The sequence below is a fragment of the Nannospalax galili genome, unplaced genomic scaffold (genome assembly GCF_000622305.1).
Source record: "Nannospalax galili isolate Female #2095 unplaced genomic scaffold, S.galili_v1.0 scaffold3278, whole genome shotgun sequence".
Classification (NCBI taxonomy): Eukaryota; Metazoa; Chordata; class Mammalia; order Rodentia; family Spalacidae; genus Nannospalax; species Nannospalax galili.
In genome coordinates this window covers 1617-13634 of record NW_008341673.1, presented here as the reverse complement: position 1 = coordinate 13634, position 12018 = coordinate 1617, and the positions used below count along the sequence as shown (strand labels likewise).

The following is a 12018-nucleotide window of genomic DNA, read 5'->3' as shown; positions in this document are numbered from 1 at the left end:
TACCACTTCTATTTTACGTCTTAAAACTTTTAGAAAAGATGAACTTGGATACACTAACCATAGAGAAAGATGACATAAATCTTTATTTCTTTATTTAATTTAAAATCTTTATGTGCAATAGCCTTTTTGGTTATTTGTGTGTAAGTGCATCCAAGTGAGAAATGCCTGTGGAGGCTGGAAGACACTGTTGGAACCCCTAGAACCAAGGTTAAGTACAGTTGTTAGTACCATGTTTGTGCTGCAAACCAACTGCATCCTCTGAAAGAGCAGCCAGTGTTCTTATCCTCTGAGCCATCTCTCCTGCCCCAAGAATAGACAGTGAGAACTTATTATAAAACTACTCCAGAATTTCAGTCATCAAAATAAAAACTCTCACTTGTGCCTCCCCCACTGATTCTATTAAGGTAAGGAGATGCATCAGTGCTGTTTCATTAACAGTCACAGGCAGAAGACAGTGAGGCTGGGGGTCAGCTGCCAGTGCTTCTGAAGGAAAGCTTAGTGTAGCCTCTATTCCAAAGGATGAAAACCGTGTTACTCTGCCTTGTTTAGGTAAGGAGGTGAGGCGGCTACATTCCCATGATGTAGTAGGAATTCTGATCTTGTTGGCAGGGCGGCCACTGGAAGGCAGGAAAGCAGAAACTTCTATGGGGTCTCCATATTGAGCTCTTTCTTCCTGTGCATCTACTGTGACAGCGGACAGTGAGAATGGCTGTTTTGTTTTCTGAGGTGCTTCTTCCTCTTGTTATGTTGGCAGGTGAAGTGGATTTCTGTGAACTGAAAGGAAATTACACACACACACACACACACACACACACACACACACAAGAGAAGTTTGTTTATGTAAGATTCCCGGAAACACATGGAAGGAGAAGAGAGGTGGTAATTACACCAATGGCCTGGACCACATACTTTTTCTTTCTCTAAATGTTTGGTGTTTTGAATTTGCAACCTCTTCTGGCCTTAAACCCACTATGTAGACCAGGCTGGCCTGGATCCCACAGAAATCTGCATGTCTCTACCTGTGGAGTCCTTGAATAAAGGTGTATATGACCATTCATGGTCCACATCAACTCTTTAGCTATGTATCACTTGTGTACCATAGTCACCTCTCCATTCTGTCCTCCAATGCTTTTTTTGAGTAATAATTCAATGAATGGTTGATGTTCAATCTCAAAAATACAGTGTGGTGGGTGCAAAGTTGGGGCATGCCAATTGACTGTTCCAACTGAGAATGGGCTTGGTTCCTAATATGCCAGTGTAATGTGGGTTGAACTTTAGATAAAAGTGATCATTTAAATTATTTGAAGATACTGTATTACTTCATTTATCATTTTAATCCCACCAGCATCACAGGGACTGATGGTATGGGCTGCTGGTTTGGTTGACACCTGTGTCCATTTGTCTCCTGGAACTTGATTCCCTTCATTCAGATTCTTTGTTCCAAATTCCATACTTTGTACACCATTGTTATTGATTAGGAATAAATTTTCTTCTGGCATTTACAGAATGAAAGACAGGAATCATGACATTTATTGCAGAAACTTGCCTTTCATCACTAGTAGTTTTGTCCTTTCCTTGGAGCAAGAAACCCTTTATATTTGTTCGATAGTCAGTTCTCCATGTGGGGATTCTGAAGCAGGCGTCTTTCCCTCTTCAGTCTTAGGTCACAGTTCTGCTTCAATTACTGGTTCTTTGTATCTCAGAGAAAAGCTCTGATTATCAAATATTATACATAACCATTTACCTGCATTTGTAACTATTTATATTTACATGAATATTATTCAGTAAGTTTTGTATCTTGCCTACTGTTTTTATTACTCTCCGCAGTAAGGAGCCCTATTCTCAAAATTCTCTTGTTGTATGCATAAGTCATCCAGTGTATTCCTAATAGATGTATTTTAGGTAAGAAAGTGAGTATAAAAAGAGCAAGTAGTATAAAAATAGCATGTTAGAATACTTTATGATGCAATGTTTCTATAATTTCATTACATTCAGGTTCTAGGACCCACTTCACAAGGACCGTGTCTCTTCGTGCTGTTGAGGGAGAGCACACACAGTCAATGGCACTTTTCCTTTAAACTCCTCCTTTATTCTTAAACTCATGCTCTGCTCTGTGCTGCTGGAGAATGTGTATTTGTACCTGGGAACTGACCTCATTGGAACACTTGTCAGGAAAGGGTCAAATCAGACCCAGCCACAGATCCTGTTATGTCAATCTATGTTTTATCTAGGTCTGCAGTGCGTAGTCAGAAACATTTAAGTTTCTGAAGCATCCTTATATATCAGTGTGATTTTACAACAGATAAATATGTGGAACTGATCTTGTATGCTATAACAGAGGGAAATGGAATACCTATGTTGAGGGCTTAATTTTATGTGCTATAGTCCTTAAAATCATAGTCTGAACGTACATTTGGAGGGTCTGATGTTCTTTTGCACAGAGTTAGCAGGTAAATTATAGAGTCACTACACTTAAAAATATCATTTTTGGGTAATTCAGGTTGTTCATCTACTTCAGAGCTTGTTTACTAATTATCTTTTTTCATTTAGTATGGGCTCATGATCAAATTTATTTTTCTTGTCTTAGGATCCAGTGACTTTCAAAGATGTGTCCATAGCCTTCTCCCAGGAGGAGTGGAATTTCTTAGACTCTGCTCAGAGGGATTTGTACAAGGAGGTGATGTTTGAGAACTACAGCCATCTAGCATCTGTAGGTGAGATTTCTCTTGCAGAGTAATCTTTAAATCTGATGCTACCTTAGTCCATGGGAACCCAAATCTATTTCCTAGGCCAGATGCACACATAGATGGGTATAGTGGCTGCACAATCAGCTTAAGTCAGTGACTGTACTGTGACTTTGGGTATTGGCCTTCTGACTCCTGGATGTTTTCACTGTATGTTTCTCCATTAGCTCAATATATCCTAGGGATAGAAACTCTGTAAAGGCTGCTGGCCTTACAAATGACTGCCTGCCAGCTTAGATTATGAGTAAAAGCGTAAAGCCAGGGTTAAGAGACGATCCCCACACACACACACACACACACACACACACACACACACACACACCTCTACACATGTTTCCTACACTTAGGATGGCGCAGGTACCAATATTGGATCAGGTACACCAATATTGGTGACCTGGGAGGGGGCATGAAGAGATTACTCAGAATATTTAGCAATCAGAAACACCTTCAATAATGTGTACAGCACACAGCACCCAAAATATCTCCATGTGACCAGTGCGGCAGCCAGAGGGAGCATGGAGAATGACTGCTGACCACAGAGAATAAGTTCACTCCATCCATGATGCTACAGTGCAATCCATCATGGACCTAATGGTCCAACTGTCTCCGATTTTGGGTTGATATCAGAACCCAGGCCGGGGTGCTAGGTGGGGGGGTAAGCTGTCTTAGTAAGTCCAGGTGTGGTCTAAGCCCACAGCAACCCTGTAAAGAGGCTGTGTACTGAGTCCAGGGCTAGACTTACAGCTGGAGCCACTTGGTTGGGATTTAGAGGTGCGTGGGAGAGGCGGGCTCTGAGTGCGTCGGGGACAGTCACCTGGGTCAGAGGAGAGACCCAAAGAGCGGAGCTGGAGCAAATTCAGTGTGGTAAGAGAAGGGGTGTGGCACGGGCGGAGTCCCAAAGGTGACGTCACCGGAACATCCGTTGGAGCGAGCGGGGCCAGAGCAATGGCCTAGAGGCACCAAACTCTGGCGGGATCCTGGGGCGTTGCCGGCCTGGAAAACTCCACTGAGACCTAGGGAGCACTCCACTCGGGGAGCAGGGCGGTGCGGATCCGGAGGCGGACGGAAACGGAGGCAGGCGGAACCGGACCTGTTTTGTCTGGATGTGAAGTTTCACCCCAACCACAGGAACCTTGTGGAGCGGTTGGTGCAGAGGGGTTGCGGGGAGGGTCCAGGAGGGACAGGCCGGTTCGAGGAGAGTGTGGAAGGATTTTTATTAGCAATTTTATGGTTTCCAAAATATTCTCATAAAAATAATTACGTACACTATTTGTTTCTGAGTCAGGGTCTCCCTGTAGCCCCCGCTAGCCAGGAACTCACTATGTCGACCAGGCTGGTCTTGAACTCACAGAAATCCGCTTGCCTCTGCCTCTGCCTCCTGAGTGCTGGCGTTAAAGGTCTGCACCACACCTGGCTTATTTGAACTCTTTGAATTAATGCGCTGAAGTTCGCAAACATGGCAGAGTGATGGCGAGTGTGTAAGAATTACTTCAAGTCTATGATCCCTCCCCTTGCTGTTGTGGAAAAAACAAAGCTCTTCCAGGTTAAATTAATCCGTGCGTTCTGACTTCCATGTTCTACTTTTCTGTATCTAAGGGAGTTCCGTTTGGACCCGTGGTCTTGCCATCTCTAGAGAGCTTGTTAGAATTAGTCACAGAAGGAATGATTCTAGATTTTATTGAACCAGAACATATAATTTAGCGGACATCCGTGGTTATAGTTGTAAACATTAACATTGAAGAAATAAACTTGTAACTCACCATTACTGTCCCATCTGAAATATATAATGTATGATGGGAATCCAGCGTTAAAATGCATATTCTTCTGTTGAGGTCTTAATTTTAGATCCTCTAGTCCATAAAAACTGTACACATGCTGAATACAAGGATATCATGCCATACTATTTCCACAGTTAGAAAAGGGGTTAGAGAACATGACAGTGTGAAAAATCTTCTATAGAATAGTTATGATCACTCCCCACATCAGAAAATGGCTCTTGATGTCTTTGATCTCCTTGATTCAAGGAAGCAATCTGCTGTGCACACATGGTTAAACTGCTATTGTTCATTTCAGGGGATTTTGACATTTAATGATGTGACTGTGAACTTGTCACAGGAGGAGAGGGAATTCCTAGATCCTGCTTAGAGCACTTTCTACAGACACCTGATGGTGGAGAATTACAGCTGTCTAATTTTTGTTGGTGAGAAAATTTTTCTTATAGAATTTCTTATGCATACTTAGAGTTCCTTGGGGAACTACTGTGTGTTTTTGTGTGTGTTAACTTGTGTGAATGAGTGTCACATCTCAGAAAGTGAAATTCTCATTGGAGAAAAGAACACTTTAATGTAATTGTGTCTATGCTCATGTGTGTCCTTTGGGAGGGGTTATGTTCTTTCATTTTGTTCCATGGCCAATTCAGAAACTTTAGAGCATATAATATTGTTACCCAATTACAAAGTTCCATTTCTAACCTGGAGTTTGGGCTGAGCTGTCATTAGAGGTGGGACACAAGTTATGCAAACTGAAGAAGCTCTGTAAATATCAGTGTTCTGACAGAATATTCCAATCGGAGAGGCATTGGTAGAATTCTCTGTTGTGTTCTCTCCTTATCTATTGAGCTCACTACTGTGTTAGAGATCCAGGTCCTTTCTAAGTACTCAAAGCATGAACCACACTGCCCAGGAATACAAAGGTGCTAGAGCACTTGTTCTCTTGTGCTTTAAGCTGTGACCACCTGGGACCATCCTGGGGGTGATGGTGATGTCCTGAAACACATGCAAGAGGCAGGTGGCCCTGAGGGACACACCGCTGCACACTTTATTAGTGTGGAAAAAGATTACCATCAATTATTTGAAATTACACTTGTGAGACATGGAGTCAGACATCCATAAATTAAAGTGCAGTATTATAGGATAGATTACACTTTCTAATATTAATTTTTTGAAAAAATGTTTAATTTGCTATTTTTATTTTATGTGTATGAGTGTATTGCCTGATGTATGTAAGGGCACCCATGTTGGGCAGTGCTCATTGAGCTCAGAAGAGGGCATTGGATCGCCTGGAACTGGAGTTACAGATGATTATTAGCTGCCATCTGGATGCTGGGAACTGAATTTGGGTCCTCTGCAAAACCAACCATTACTCTTAACTGTTGAATCATCTCTCCAGTCCCTTAATATTTATTTTGATGAAAAAGAACTCTATGTATTTAGGAGATGCAATGTAGTATTTTGTTCTCTACATATATTTTTGAAATGACTATTAAGTTAACACAATTAACACTTCATGAAATCACATTTTAAAATGTATGTACTAGAAGAAATGTTACAAGATAGTTTTGAGACTGAAAACTGCCTGTAAGTTTAATTATTATAAAGTGACTGGTCCTTCAGTATTGCCTGTGAAATTTCAAGAATGTGAGACTCGTAATTTCAACTAAAGGCCTCCCAAGTCATCAGAAGAGACCCATTTAATGTCTCATTTAACTACATGATAAGGCAGAGATTTAAAAAAAATTTTCTATTCTACTTTCTTTGAAATTCAGGTGCACAACCCAAATGTACATTAGTCTATGAAGGCGTCTTGTAAATGTGGTTCATTTATAAAATGGACTTCTACTCAGCGGTGAAGGAAAAGGAAACCAAGGAATTTGCAGGTAAGTGGACGGAACTGGAAATGGCTGTTCTAAGTGAGGGAAGAAAGATGCCGAAAATCAAGCCACAGGTGTTCTTTCTCCAGTGTGGCTCCATCCACCAAATTCTCTTCACTCAGCGGAAGTGAATTCAATATTGGCCAGAGATATATTCACTCCCTAATTATGGCAGCACTGTTTGAAGAATAGGGAATCTACTGAAATATCCATTAATTAATGAAAGATTTACCAAAATATGATATTTCTAAAGAATACGTCATAATTCCATCATAGAAAAGAGTGGAATCTTCTCATACTTGAGAACAGGATTGATTTGGTGGACACTGTATCAGGTAAAGGAAGTTGAGACACAAGCACTACATGATCTCAACTATAAGAGAAACAGAAAAAGAAAAGGGAGATGACAGATGTTGCAGTTTGCAGTGAATGGAGAGAATGTGGGTAAATAACAGACACAGGGTCATGGCTTCATGGCTGAACTAAGTTCTACTGTTCTATACACAATAAGGTAAATAAAATGATCCAATTTTATATTTTAAAATTGTTAGAAAATATCAATTTGGTTACACTCACCATAGGACAGGATATAATTTTACATGTGGATATATTAAAAACTGACTAGGGTGCTGGGTGTGGTGGTGCATGCCTTTAATCCCAGCACTCAGGAGGCCAAGGCAGGTGAATCTCTGTGAGTTCAAGGCCAGCCTGGTCTACAAAGTGAGTTCCAGGCCAGCTGGGGCTATAGGGAGACCCTGTCTCAAAAAGACCAAAAAAAAGAAAAAACAAAACAAAACTCACTAGGTCAATATCGGGAGACCCTGTCTCAAAAAGACCAAAAAAAAGAAAAAACAAAACAAAACTGACTAGGTCAATATCGTGTGTGTGTGTGTGTGTGTGTGTGTGTGTGTGTAACAAAGTATCAATGATATTTCATAGATATGTAAAATATGGTGTCATCAGACAATGATGGCTTCATTTTTATTGTTATTTATTTTAATTCGTGGGTATGATTGTTGTGCTTAGGTGTATGTAAGTGCAGCCATGTGAGCAATGTCAGTGGAGCCAGAAGACAGTGTGGGAACCCCTGGAAGAGGTTTTAAGTACAGTTGTTGGCACCATGTGGGTGCTACAAACTGAACTCAGATCCTGTGCAAGAGCCACCATTATTCTTGACCTCTGAGCCATCTCTCTTGCCCCAAGAATAGATTTTTAAAAACTCACAGTGGACAACTCCTGAACTTTAGCCTTTAAAAGGAAAACTCTCCCTTGTGCCTCCCCCACAGATTCTGTCTGTGAAGCTCAGTAGAAGCATCAGTGCTGTTTCATTAACAGTCACAGGCAGAAGACAGTGAGGCTGGGGGTCAGCTGCCAGTGCTTCTGAAGGAAAGCTTAGTGTAGCCTCTATTCCAAAGGATGAAAACCGTGTTACTCCGCCTTGTTTAGGTAAGGAGGTGAGGCGGCTACATTCCCATGATGTAGTAGGAATTCTTGATCTTGTTGGCAGGGTGGCCACTGGAAGGCAGGAAAGCAGAAACTTCTATGGGGTCTCCATGTTGAGCTCTTTCTTCCTGTGCATCCTCTGTGAGGCAGACAGTGAGAATGGCCTGCTTTCTTTTCTGTCCTGCTTCTTCCTTTTGTTATGTTGGCAGGGGAAGTGGATTTTCAGTGAACTGAAAGGAAGCTTCTTGAAAGAGAAGATTGTTTATGTAAGATTGCCTGGAAAGGAGACTCAGAGGGAGGAGAGAGATGACTTCTTTTCAGGTAAATTCATCCAAGGGTCTGGTTCATGTACACTTTATCTAAATTTTTGGTATTTTGAATGTGTAACCTTTTCTCATCCAGAAATTAGCTATGTAGACCAGGCTGTTATAGGACAGAGTTCGTAAAAAAAATTACCAACACCACTTTAAGAAAAGTAGCAACGTAAATTTTAATTTTCAACTGGCTGGGCTATCTCGGGAGTAGAAGCAGCCCTGATGATTGTTAAGTCAGAGTTTTTATAGGATTACAGAATTATTATTCAAACAGGACATTTGTGAACCAATCAGGTTTGTACAACATAGCAGAATTTTGACTCTTATTAATCAACAACCAATCATTATACAGACAAGTGATACAGTCATATAACTTGGCAATCAACTTTGTGACCTTAAAACTGGCCAACTGTTTTAGCCATAAGTATAATAAGACAGTCAAGGTAAATGATTTCTAGGTGGTCATACAATAACAAGGTAACAAGGATGGTCTTATGCCCTGTGTCAGGGTGACCCAAGACAGCAAGTGGGTTACAGAAGTGAAAACAAGCTGGTTAGTAAAAATGTATAATGTCTGGAATTAGCACATTCCATGGTTCATGGCAAGGGCAATTTCCCAAGGCCCAAGGTTGCCCCCCTTTTCCTTTTGGTGTGGAGCGAAGTTGCTGCTGAAATGGCTCTGAACAAAATGGAGTAACTTAGGGAAGTTTACTGAGCCAGTTCACAGGCTAGCCTGGATCTCACAGAGATCCTCGTGCCTCTTCCTCTGGAGTCCTGGGAATAAGGGCCTGTACCACCATGCTCGGGCCACATTAACTCTTTTCATATGTATCACCTATGTAGCATGTCCACCTCTTCATTTTGTCCTCCAGTGCTTATTTTTTTTCCAGACTAATCCAATGAATTCATGACCAACCATCTCAAAAATGTTTCTGTTGTGATAGGTGAAAATTCAAACATGTCAGTCTTTATTTCCTAAGGACGATGGACTTGGGCCATCATATGCCACTGTATTGTTGTTTCAAGTGTACATAAAACTGATATTTTTGTTTTATTTTATTCTGGTACATTGCTCAACATTTAATCTGAACAACATGACAGGCCAGATGTAATGTGCTGCTGGGTTTGTTGACACCTCTATTCTCCCTCTCTCAAGGGAGTTGATTCCCTTGGTTGAGCTGCTCTGTACCAAATCTCAGACTTTGACATTGTTTTTAATTTATTAGGAATAAGTTTTCTTCTGGTAGTTTACAGTGTGAAGCACACAGATCATGACATTTACTGCAGAATCTCCCCTTTCATCACTGTAGTTTCCTTCCTTTCTCTGGAGACAGAAACCTTTCTCGTTTGTTTGCTACATACTGCATTTTCCAGGTGGGGATTCTGAAGCAGGCCTCGTTCTCTCTGTTGGTATTTTTACTTTACAGTCAATCACAACACTGCCTCCATTACTGGTTCTGTAACCTGCAGAAAGAGTTCTGTTTATTAAATGTTACCCAAGTGCAGTTGCCTGATTTGGAAGCATTTTGTGTATGCAGCATCCACATTGTTCAGTCAGTGTTGGATCTTGTCTTCATGTTTTCATTACCCTTCAGTGAGGAGCCAAGTTCTCAAATTCTGTTACTGTGGTGTTCATAAGTCAGCCAGTGTGTTCTTTCTAGATAAAGTTTAGGTAGGTAAGTGAGGATTAAAAAAGAAAGTACTACAAAAGTATCATTAAAATAATTCTGCACTGATGTTTCTGTACTTTCTATATTAAATGCACAGTATAGGATTTTCTTTACAAAGATCGTGTCTTCCTGCTGTGGAGGAGAGCACACAGAGTTCTTTATCTTCTGCCATGTTCCACTGAGTGCTGTTGGAGAAAGTGTCTTTTGTACGTGGGTCAGTGGCCCCACTGCAAAGTCTGTTAGGAGAGGGTTGAGTCAGGCCCAGTCACAGATCCTAAAGTAAAAATCTATGTTTTAGCTAGTACTACAGTGCATGGTTATAAACTTTCAAATTCACGAAGCAGACTTAAAATCAGTGTGACTTTACATCAGATAAATATATACAACTGATGTTGTGTGCTACAAATACAGGAGGGAAATGGTATTCCGATGTTGAGGGCTTAATTTATGTGCTGTGCCCTTTAACATCATAATTGCTCAAAAATTTGGAGGCTTTGATGCTACTCATTTTTCATAGAATTAGCGAGTAGATTATTAATAATTACTACATTAAGAAATATCCTTTTCAATAATTCAGATTTCTCATCTAATTCAGTACTTATTTACTAATTATGTCTTTCTTTCTTGGGTTCAGTACCCTGTTTAAGTGCACATGGTCTAATTGTCATTTTTCATTTTAGAATCCATTGACATTCAAGGATGTGTCCATACACTTCTCCCAGAAGGAGTGGGAATGCCTAGACTCTGCTCAGAGGGCTTTGTACAGAGAGGTGATGTTGGAGAACTACAGCAATCTGGTGTCTATAGGTGAGATTTTTCTATCAGAAGTTTTAACTGTTCTCCATCCTTTGATAGGTAACAGTCTACTTTGTACATATGTTAGTGTGTGTGTGTGTGTGTGTGTGTGTGTGTGTGTATGTGTTTTTGAGACAGAGTCTCCTTTTAGCCCCAGCTGCCCTGGAACTCACTATGTAGAACAGGCTGGCTTCGAACTCATAAAGATCCACTGCCTCTGCCTCCCAAGTGCTGGGATTAAAGGTGTGCGCCATTACGCTCAGCCCACATATGTTAGTTTTGCTGTGTAAGTCTCGGATTCTTTAAAAATTAGTGTTTTGGCAATGTCTGGGCATCGAGAAGATCATGCTTATATTCTATCATTACTTTCCAGTTCCACTTGTTAGAGAAATTATTACTTTAGAGGAATTATTACATTATTTGTTATTTTTGGAGTTAATTTCAGTCACCCATTAGTATATGAAACTGTAGCCAGAATCTTAAAGTTCAATTTCCATAGCTTCATTTTGACTCAGTGATAGAAGTCAACACATAAAAACTAAAAAATTTCTAATGTATTCTCATGAGTCTGTCCTAAAATAAAAATTGGGAAATTATTTGGAGAGTCATCTCTTTTTCTCTATATTTCCAGTGGAGCACAGCGCTGTGTTAGAAATCCCGTACTTTCTCGCGAATCCAGTATGTGCATGTGCCTATTTCTCATACACAGGTCTTGCTGTTTGTAAGCCTGTTCTGGTCTCCCATCTGGAGCAAAGCAAAGAGCCCTGGAATGTGAAGAGAGGGGAGACTGTAGCCAACCAGGTAGGTTTAAGTGTATGAAGGGGGGCCCAGGTGAGCAGTTATAAGTAAAGAGGGATAAAGACACGAGAATGGTTTTGTCATAGTCTGTTTCAGTAGAGATTTTGATAATTAAAATTACAGCAGTTTCATCCAGCTTTGTCCTGTGGTCAACATCAAATAACTTCTTTTATTTTACATGAATTGTGTGGCAATTACTAGTACGCAAACATCACTTGATTTAATTATTTAATTTTTCCTTATCTCCCATGTCACATGTCTTGCCAATGCAAGCTAATAGCTGACTTTTTCCTGTGTGTTCTTCCTATAATACGTTTTTTTCACTGTGTATTTTCTATTCACTTTTTGTGCATTTCATAAAAAAATTTTAATAATCTCTATACCGCCTACCTAACCTGATCCCCCCATATACCCCCTCCAGATGCATTCTGTGAGATATGTTAAGGCCTATAGATTAACTTTTTAACATATTATGAAATTAGTAAATTTTGTGTCTTTCCTTTTGTTCCTCCTTTGGTAATGATTGTGCCCTTCTGAGTCCTTGTGATTTTTCATTGTTGTGCAATTACTAATGTATTTCTCCCCAAAATGATTGTAAGACTTTG

General features: G+C 40.4%; 1 long non-coding RNA gene across 2 annotated transcripts; it reads left to right on the top strand.

Annotated features, from left to right (window-relative positions):
* Positions 1 to 3667: 3667 nt before the first annotated feature.
* Positions 3668 to 11778, top strand: LOC108491040. Of its 2 annotated transcripts, XR_003850170.1 has the most exons (6): positions 3668 to 3887; positions 4818 to 4944; positions 6289 to 6399; positions 8046 to 8157; positions 10501 to 10627; positions 11325 to 11778. It is a non-coding gene; the product is annotated as an uncharacterized LOC108491040 (long non-coding RNA). The 2 variants fall into 2 exon arrangements; XR_001872538.2 differs by lacking the exons at positions 8046 to 8157; positions 10501 to 10627; positions 11325 to 11778 and adding an exon at positions 7680 to 8028.
* Positions 11779 to 12018: the final 240 nt, after the last annotated feature.